Raw genomic sequence first — 10,776 nt, 5'->3', positions numbered from 1 at the left:
TTTTCGCGCAAAGCGTAACACTTGCATGCATTACTCTGGAAAATTAGCAAGGACGTCAACTCGCGTTACGCTGCGTAAAAAAAAAGAATAAAAAAAATGATATTAGAAGAAAATGTGTTTTTCACGTAATACTGAGAAAAATGTGAAAAATTGATTGTACCAACAAGACGTGTAGGTATAACTGAATAAATGTTGGCGAAATCAAACAGAATTTCTAATTATACTAATTATACTAATTATACTAATAGGATTCGATATTTTATAACATTATTTTAGAACGTTTAATAGACTTTACTGTAAGCATGTGATTAATATTTTCCAGTTAGATCTACAAAACTTTTGATTATATCCTATAGACGTTCCTCGCGACCAATACGCTGCACCACAACCAGATTTGGCGAGGTTTAAGTCTCGTATTTAAGAATCACACAGAAAAGAATAAAGGCATCATGAGAGTTTTCACTATTCCTAAAAATGGGATCAAAGATAAAAATAATTGAAAGATATACAATATTTTGACAGTACAGTTCCACATCAAAATTATTTCAAGAATAAATAAAATGTGACATGAAATCAACAAAATAATTAGTATTAATATAAATAATAACTTCTTCAGTGTAAAAGTTAAAGATTGTTACAATAAGTAAAAATTTAATAAATTATTAAAAATCATAAAAACTTAATTCTGCCCATTAGTTATTAAAACGTGAAAAAAAAAACTAAAACAATGAACGTTACATAAATTATGTCGCGCATGTAATATCTCCGTAACAATACATCGTACACATAATATCGGCGCATATTGTACCTTTGCTATGTAAAACATTTTTAATTTAATAGATTGACAAGCTTGACCGTTGTTGGTTGTCCGAAATTAAAATTTTTCCGTTAAACAATCTTATTCACTTCGCGTATCTTTATTCTCAGGTATTAGTGACCGATTTGTATCAAAACGCAGCTAATGACCAAGAGCTATTTTGTGGAGAATTTCTCGGCGATTATTCGATGGTGCAATATAGTATAGATTAATGACGAAATTTTTATAATGATAGGTATAATTTTTCTACTTGTCGGGATCTTCAAGACAACTGACTCATTGGCGATTATTCGATAGTGCGATAGATTAATGACGAAGCTTTTACAATGATAAGTCTTTTGTCTACTTATCTACTTATCGGGATCTTCAAGACGACTGACTCGCAGTTGTCTAATTATTTTGTTCATTTCATGTGACAATTGACAACTGATAAGTATAACTTGTCTACTTGTCGGGACCTTTGAGACAACTGACGCCTCGGCGATTATTCGATAGTGCGATAGACTAATGACGAAGTTTTTACAATTATAACTTGTCTTATACTTATCGGGATCTTCAAGACGATTGACTCGCAATTGTCTAATTATTTTGTTTATTTTATGTGACAATTGACAACTGACTCACAGTTATACTAATTATTTTGTTGATTTTATCGCATGTGACATTTAACCTTGCTCATTCCTTATATAATAGGGTGTATATAACACTTTTATGTGTTTTTCAAACACGCTTGCTATTATAGATTTAATTTAATTCAAGAATTTGATAATTTCTGGAAGTTAATACATACTAAAATACAGGATGTCCCGAAATTCGCGAATCAAAATATCATAGCCAGAAAGTCTTCGAAAAATTAAGTAAAAAAGTTATTTGTAAATTTTTATTTTAAGCAATAGTTTTTGAGTTATAAGGATTTAAATTTAGTCAATTATAGATTAGTACTCGCGTGAAGTGCGCGACCACTAACGACGCGCTCACGGACATGTTTCCGTTTAATCGTAATCTATTAATTGGCTAAATTTAAACTCTTATATTTCAAAAACTATTGCTTAAATTAAAAATTTACAAATAACTTTTTTACTAAATTTTTCGAGGACTTTCTTGTTATGATATTTTGATTCGCGAATTTCGGGACACCCTGTATATTAATACATATAAGATATAAATGTATTAGTACATTAATGCAGAGACTCGATCACACAACAAGAAATTCTGATATTTTAACAAGAAAGAATTTTTTGATCAAAGAAAAATGTATTTGACAAAAAAGATGATTTGATCAACATGAAATTTTGATAGGATTTAACAGGAAAGAATTAATAACACTCGTCTGGTAAAACACAAGAATTCTGATTCGTCGTTTTGCGAACAGACTGGTTGAATCTACCAAATCCAGCTAATACAATCAGATTCTTTTTCCAGTTGTGATTGGAAATTAATTTATTGCAATGCTTAGTACGGATTACGTCGGTCTTATCCCTGCTCGTTCAACGCCGGGGCGCGTTTTCTTATACGTCCGGCGCACGGACTCAAGGCGTGCCTCCGCTCGGAGAAATATGCGAAAATTGCGGAACGAAGATATAGAGGAGCGGCCGAGATCCGGGAGTCTTGAGCGTTATTACAAACCCTCCCGGGGTAGCGTCGCTTTACGAGGCGAATAGCAACTAAGTCACTGTTGACCCATGAACTCGGTACGATGATATACGAGCATAGTTTTCACTTACAGCTCAACCCTCTCCTCCCCTCCGCCCTCCTCGCTCCCCTCATTCTCCGCCTCCGCTTCCGCGTTCATTCCCATTTCAGCGCGCGGGCATCGTCCGCGTTAACGCTCACTGTTTTGTCGCTGCCCCGCGCGACCGTGCACATACGGAAGTGCAGCCGGGGATCCTAATTACCGGCATTGTCGGAAAAGAAGATACACGGAGATGACGCGTACGAAAATTCATGGAAGCGCTTAACCGGCGCGGCGCGGGAACGGTGGCGGGAAGCTATATATATACATATATATATACATAGCTTCGCTCACAGCGCGAGAGCTCCTCTGATGAAAATGATAACTAATTATCTCGCGCTTTTGAACATGTGACGCGCGAGTATATATCGAATTTAATGTCCGGCACGTAAATGAAACGGCACGTAAATAAGCGCTGCAGAGCTCAAAAATACAAAAATAAAGCGATGTGCTAATGTGATGGCAACTCACGCATACGTTTCCTCCGTGTACTTTACCCTTATTGTCGGGCAATAATGTCGTCGTAATAATGCTCCATATAAAATTCATTAGTAAAATGCGTTATACGATACCGTGTACGCTCATTTGTTCGCCATATACAATTTCGTCCGTCCGCCGGATGCGCGCCGGGCGCCAATATTCCATGTAAAGCATCACACACACTCGCGATATATGTATACGCGCGAGATTGCAATTTTTCCGTGTACCAACGACGAGCCCGGGGGAGAAAGAGAAAGTATGGCAATTCGCACGGTAAGTATGAGCTTGCGCCTGGAGACGCTTTGTCATCGGGATCGAGGAGGGGCGTGGAGGGGAGAGGGTGAGCAGGGAACGGTAGAAGAACCGTGGCGGGGCATTATTTTTCGAATGGTCCGAAAAAGAACTCGAAAGAAACGATGGAATCGCGGGAGGGAGGGAGGAAGGAAGGAAGGAAGGAAGCAAAGACGGGCGTTCTCCAGCACCCTTCCACAGCACCCACGTCTCCCCCCTCCCCCCGTCTTTCTCTCTCCGTCATAGACGACGCCGTTCGGCATTAAACCCCGAGCTATAGCCAGCGAGTAGTCACGGGCACGATTGTCTTAAATTTAAATAATCACGGAAAAATGTTAATGCCCAGCCCGGCGTAACTCGATGCTAAAACAAAAGGACGGAGGGGAAAGGAGAGAGGGGGCTCTCGAGAGCTAAGTTGGGGTTACTCCGATGGTCGGACTCGGGCCCGTCGATGGGATGAGCGGGATGGTTTGTCTGCCGAATACGAGGCAGGATAACTAACGTTTCGGTAGGAATTGCCTCGAGAAAAGAAGGCAAATTGAATTAATGCGCGCGCGCGCGAAGAAAAAGGAGGCGAGCGGAGTTGCTGTTAAGGCTGTGAGATACGACTACTTAGCGAGGCCGTCGGTTAAATAATCCGCAAACTTTTCGGTACGCACGGAGAATCGTTCCGCGTTTCAGAACTTTATTTTTTTTTCCCCTCCAGCATTACGCGAATGTTCTTATATTCGCGAGTTGCGTCGTGTAAAAGATAACGCGGTTTCCGTAAAGAGGAAATTAAAACTCCAAAAGAACAATTCGCCGTTGCGAGGATGTTCGATATTCGCGACGAGTAACGCAAAGTTAGGCAGGTGTATTCAATAAATTTTACGTATTCAATAACTTTTGTGTAAATTGTCAGTAGTAAATTAATTAATTCCAAAATATTTAAAAATTTATATAGCATTACTAAGTGCTATATAATAAATACCTATTTGAGCAATTAAATATAGAAACATTTGTTTGATTATAACCTGAAAAAAATGCAAAAAATAATGATTTATAAGAAATTTATTACTAAAATTAAGGTCGGGAACTGATATGCTCTGTATATTTTTTATTGAATTTTAACGACGCGTGAATCCTCCTGTATGCGCGTATAAATAGAACGAAAAATGTACATTTCATTGTTAAAAACAAGGCCTGCATTTTTCGTGAATGTGCAATCGCATTGTTTTTGTTATTTGATTATTATCACGGATATTTTATTTTATGTATCATACGCATGTGCACTGTATTATTATATATATGTTATACCATTAATTTGTAAATGTTTATAAACAATTAAATTTTTAGTGAGGAATAACATGCATAAATTCAAAAGCCCCTATATTGTTAAATAATTTCGCGCCATTTTTCTGATACAAATAAATATCCATTTCTGAATGAAGAATATCCTCTTGCGAATAGCTGTCACGTGAAAAGCGGACCTGTGTATACCTACAGGTACAGATGTTTTCCTTCACAGTTCCTCTTTTTTTTATCAATTTTCTGTAAATGCTCGCAGACTAATAACCGGCACACTGCAGATATACGCAATTTATTATCGTCACCTTTCATGCGGCGAGCGATCGCGCTTCCCTTTCGATATCGCAATCAGATAAAGAGTCGGTGCGGCAGAAAGCACCCTCGACGAGCAGCGACTAGTCGGGCGAAGAAAGTGAAAAAATGAAGTGGATTGAACGTCGTAACGTCGTCGTTTTTCATGAACGAATAACGCAGAGACCTGGCAGCGGGGGAGCAGAGGAGGACCGGGGGGGAGGGGGAGAGATGGGGAGCAGCCATCGATTCGTGCCGAGCCGCGCGCTCCGATCGATCGTACCTCGCGACTCGTGATTTTCCAACTGACTGTATATATGTACATACAGGCACATATATATACACACACACACACACACAGCCACAATCACATTGAACGTTGCACTCTAATATCAAGAAAATATCACCGAATTGAACTTTTCACTCAGACATTCGATCTCTTCGAAAGGCGTCTAAACCGAAGATTGAATCACATTATCATATTGTTCTCAAAATTTACATGTGTTCTTCGACAATCGCGCCATCCTCCGCGATATTGATATCATCTCGATAAAGATTAATACGCTTGCTGTAGAATACGGCGACACGACCTTATTGATGTTAGCCAGCATGCTACAACCGCTTATACATATCCGTCTTTTACATCGCCGTCTCTACGTTATTACGCGTCGCAGCGTAATAATACTCCATGTAAGAATGCGCAATTATCTCGGTGTTTTCGGAACTTTGGTATTCATCGTTTGTTCGCCGCTTCCCGCAGGTTTCCGCTCTATTCATCCGCTCCGAAAAATAGTTACGCAAGTTATTTAATCATATACAGTATACACGATGCGCATAAGAGGTAGAGCGAGGATCCCGAGATTGTCAGAAGTATAACGACTTTACTGCGGTGCTCTAATCAAAATGTCAACTTTCAACGAAACTTTTTCGTTCGTTCTACAAACTTCTACTTCATTTCTCTATAATATATGTATATTATATATATATATATATATATATATATATATATTTTATATGTATAATATAAAAAATATAAAAATATGAAATATTATACGTATATATAACATTCCATATATTCTTTTCCTCTTAGATTAAGAAAACATTAATCAAAAGAAAACTTGAAGAATCCACGATTAAAGGAATACTGTCGGTGGTTCCGAGACACAGGTTCAGAGGTCTGTCGACTGTTCGCGGGAGATAGGTTGATTCGATCTCGACAAATCACGTCGATTCCCTCTCGGTACGTTTTATCGCTGGAAAAACCTATAGGTCCGCTTCCCGATACTCGTTCGAAAAAACGCGGCCCGCAGAAACGCACCTGGGAACTGACTTACAAGCTGCTACCTCCCATGATAACACATTAATCCGACTTTATACAACCGGTCGAGCGACAAGCTAGCACATTTATGATACCGTGGAAGCACAATTTCTCGCTGCTACGACTACGCATCCTTCCTCCGGGTAGCCTCGCGTTTCCAAGGGGGTAAATGTTACGTATACCCGTGTGACGGTGCACGTATCAGTGATGTGTGCCGACTTAACGCCGAGAGCTTTGAAAACGGCAAACGATATCGTGCAGATCAAGAGTGTTTAGCTCTTACACAGTACGCTCCTCTTCCTTATAATCTCGCAATATATATATTCAACACGAAGCGACTTATCTTGTCTACCCTGCTAGATATTCTCTAGAGCGTTTTGCATTTTTTCAGAATATAAATTTGAAATGTAAAACATATGTATATGTATTTGCATTTCTTACATATATTTTATTATTATTTTAATATATGTATATATATTAATTATATTAATATTATTTTAATATAATATTATATACATAAAATATATATAATTATAAATATAATAGATATACATATTGTATATTTGCGTTTCTTACATATATTTTAAATTTATATTCTGAAAAAAATACGCATGGGGTCTTCTGTTTTTGTTTAATTTCGCTGATAGTAAAGTTTCTTGCAGGTTACCGCGACGTATGTAAAAAATATTTCTTGCAGCAACCGGCGGAGACTTTGTTATAAATTTACCCAACGAAATATGGCGCGCGGTCATAAAACTGAACTTGAGGCAGCGCGAAAGTGTGCAATGTTATCACCCTGATGCACCTACGGCGTGTCGAACTTTTGGAAAGCAATGAGCCAGTCCCAAACTCTCGACTTTGACGTATTGCGATGTTCTTTAGTACGAGCGGGAATGTTTTTTGGAGCAAAGCTTAAATCTTATGGATTGATATCGGATATTTAGGCGATAGACATGTGAGAGAGAGGGTATGGTAATCGAAAATAAATTGTAAAATTATTTCTTACTCCTGCATAAAGATTGCTTGAACGCTATTGTTACCTGTATACACAGTAAATAATATTTTGTATTTATGTTAGAAACGGTCTACTCCAGTTATTTGTTAAAACAATATATGTTACGACCGTATAAGCGTTTTAGACACAATACATTAAGAGATGATCAATGAATTATTTGTTAAAATTTTGTATTGACATTTTTAATATATTCGAGTGTTAATTTAACATAATGTGATTATGTTCAATACTTTGCGTTAAAATGATATTCAACATTTTTTGTGTTAATTAACACAATTTATGAGTAAATGAACAAATAACATAAAAATAATGTGTGTTTTAAACGTAAATTCTAACGTAAATGAATAAAATGTGTGTTAACATGCCATAAATGTTAATTTTATTGAAAAAATATGCTTCCACAGCTTGCTTATAAATTGTGTTCAGTATTATATTTTTTGTGTTAATTTTTTAATATAATATACTTGTGTTACTTTCTAACATATTCATCTTATGTTAAATTAACACAAAAATTTAAGTTAGACCGTTCGGAACATGTGAAATGTGTTAATATAACACAAATTTTCCAATAGTGTCTCTTCTGCATTTCATAACGTAAACAATCATATTTTCATATGTAATTATTAAAAAAAAATTACATAATACACTTATATTTAAATAAATCTTTTCTGTTTAAAAAAAAAAGAAGAGAATTGCATTTTATTGATTGCTAATTTCGACGACGTTAAATTAGCGATCTCACACAATAACGAATTTTCTAGTAACTATTTCTGCTGCACGTATTTTGCAAAATTCAACTGAATGATTTAAGCGCGTCGTTCCGTGCGTGACATTAACTGCTATAAAAAACCATCGCGCATTACTGCGCTAAACCGATTAACCGACATAAAGGAGATGGGGCATCATATCGTTCGGCGAACGATATCTGAAAATCCCGTTTGGTAACGAATGCGATGGGATATGTACGCCGAGTCCTATATATCCGCCGATATCAATCTGTCGACCCAGAGGCGGAATCGGCGCAGCCGGATATTCCGAGTGCAGCGCGCGGATATCGCTTAATGCATGCTTTCCGCGCGATCGACGGGATCGTCGGGGATATCGACTCATCGTTTCGAGTGTGGCTGAACTCGCGAAAATTTTCGCTTCTTGAAAGAGAGCCCGATACACGTATTTATCGACTCGGGCGATTAAACCTATCCGCCGAGGTGCAGTTAGACGAGTAGATCGCGCGCGGTGGATCAGCGGCGCAACGAAGACGGGTAGGAGGGGGCGGGGGAGGGGAGAGGTTGTACAGGACCCTCGCGTGTACGGAAGCCGGCAGGCACTCAATTTCGAAGTTAATACCCCCGCTCGCATTCGTACTGCAGCAGTTTCATCCCTGCCCCCCCGTTGCGCCCCGCGCGCTCGTCGTCTGTCCCTCTCCGCGCGTCCGCCCGTTGATTTACCTCCTCCGACGCAACTCTCTCACCTCCTTTGGCACGACGTGCACGAACGAGTGAATCGCGTTTCACAGGCACGCGCTGGCCACGACCGCGGTTTGACCTGACTGTCGTCGTGAACGAGAGCCGGCTGGAATTCGCAAAAGGATTCGTGCCGTCGAAGGGCGAGGTGACTTCAGAAGCGATTTAAGGAGCGAATGACGGGAGAAACCTTGTATATAGTTCAAAGTGGCACGATTAAAAAAAATTTCCAATAGAGAGAGAAGAGAGTAACTGTTGCGTCAAGAGAAATGTCGCGTAAAAATTAGAATTTCTTGCGATGATCAACGCGAGCTCGTGTCCGGCATAGATATGGGAGTCGTTTTTTCGAATTTTCCGGCTTTCCGGGAGAAACAACGGCTTCGCTCGGGAACTTTTTGCGATTTGGAATACGTTCGACTCGACACATGTCTTTAACCACTGCTCCCTTCCCAGCTCCCTCCGCGAGAAACCTTGGTTTATCCTGGCTGCAAACTTTTCTAGCCGCGACGCTTGTACCACGTGGCGTTCGACGCGACTATCGATATAAGTTCTGCGATAGAGAATCCTCTCACTCGACGAGAGGCGAGTTATAAATGTCGTCAGAGGGAAACGTTTGGCGCTCGGATTGCTTAAGTCTTTTCATCGTGAATTTAATGAGTGAGGACTTGATACTTTGACGAGCTTCCACGCGAAATTATCTCGCGCGCGCTCGACGAGATCGAGGGTCTATGTCTCTTCCGGAATAGGAATCGTTAAGGTTTGCCGAGATGATTGAGAGAAACTTGTCATTTGTCACAACGACGGCGTTGTCTCGATTCCGAAACGGTCCCCCCCCCCTTCTATCAAATCCTACGCTCGTGGAATATCCATTACAAATTCACTAACGGAAATCTTTTATTTCGGAATATAGACATTGACAAATGGATCCCGACGTCGACTAAATCGACACGGAAATGGATTCCGTTTGAATTTCGGTCGGATACGTGTTTGTTGCCGTTCGATCGGGATTTGAGGAACGATGAGGTGCGGATTACTTTGACAAAGCGCGATGTATTGCTCACAGCTTAGATATGAGTACAATGACAATAATCTCCCGCTGTCGTAATCGCGGCGGTTTAATATCAGTGGAACTAAATTGTCTCTATACCGCCGCGCGGCGAGTATAGATTCGATAATACAACGCACAATCCCGTACGTACATCCACTTGAACGGGTATCCATGGCGCATTATCTTGCGCATTTCTACGTGTGTCCGGCGATTACACGATCGACGGGGGATCGGCCATTATCTAAATATTAGTATTTGCTTTTACGTAACGATCATATATTCTTGCAGCATTTAGGAAAAATCAAGCCCGATCCGCTTATCGCGTTACGGACCGTATACGTGAAGCATGTGTCGAAAGCCCGTTGTACATACCAGCTGCTGCATAATATCAAATTAATGCGCATCGTAATTGCAGATGCATCAAACTGCATTGTCGATACTTTTCTTCCGTCGAATTATTAATCACCAAGCACGCGCTGCACGCATTATTCGCAAATGAAAACTTATCCGCTTGACCATTCATCGTCATAATGCCGACGTCCAATGATGGATTGCCTTCATAAAGGCGGATTAATTGTAAAACATCGATTCGCATTTGTCCCGGCCGCGTCAATCTTACTCGAAACGTATAACGTTAAGGCATTATAACGCGGCGCAACCGCGTTATTGCATGGGAGTGCTAAATTCAAATCCTTCCGCGGTGAGTAAGAAGGATTTATTGCCGTTCATTACTTAACTCGAAATCTGTTCGGGCGACTTTCATAAAGCGTAAAACGCGACTGCTCCTTAAGCCATGAAAAGTATACGAGATTTAGCGTTATTTCCTTTCGCGTAACTAAAAAACAATGATAGCTTTTCTTTAATTAAGGAATATAAATAAAAACCCGGGCTTTATGGCTTCCGCTCTTCTGCTCCATTTGCATTAAACGCGTATATCCAGCTCTTATTCCTCGTATTATTCTTAAATTGCATGATACTTTCTTATTCTTAGATGATGCTTCCACTTTTTCTGAAATGCGTTATCGCGGCGCCTA

Source organism: Wasmannia auropunctata, unplaced genomic scaffold, assembly GCF_000956235.1.
Source record: "Wasmannia auropunctata unplaced genomic scaffold, wasmannia.A_1.0 LD335709.1, whole genome shotgun sequence".
NCBI lineage: Eukaryota > Metazoa > Arthropoda > Insecta > Hymenoptera > Formicidae > Wasmannia > Wasmannia auropunctata.
The sequence above is the reverse complement of the archived record's forward strand: the minus strand, read 5'-3'. Positions refer to the sequence as shown.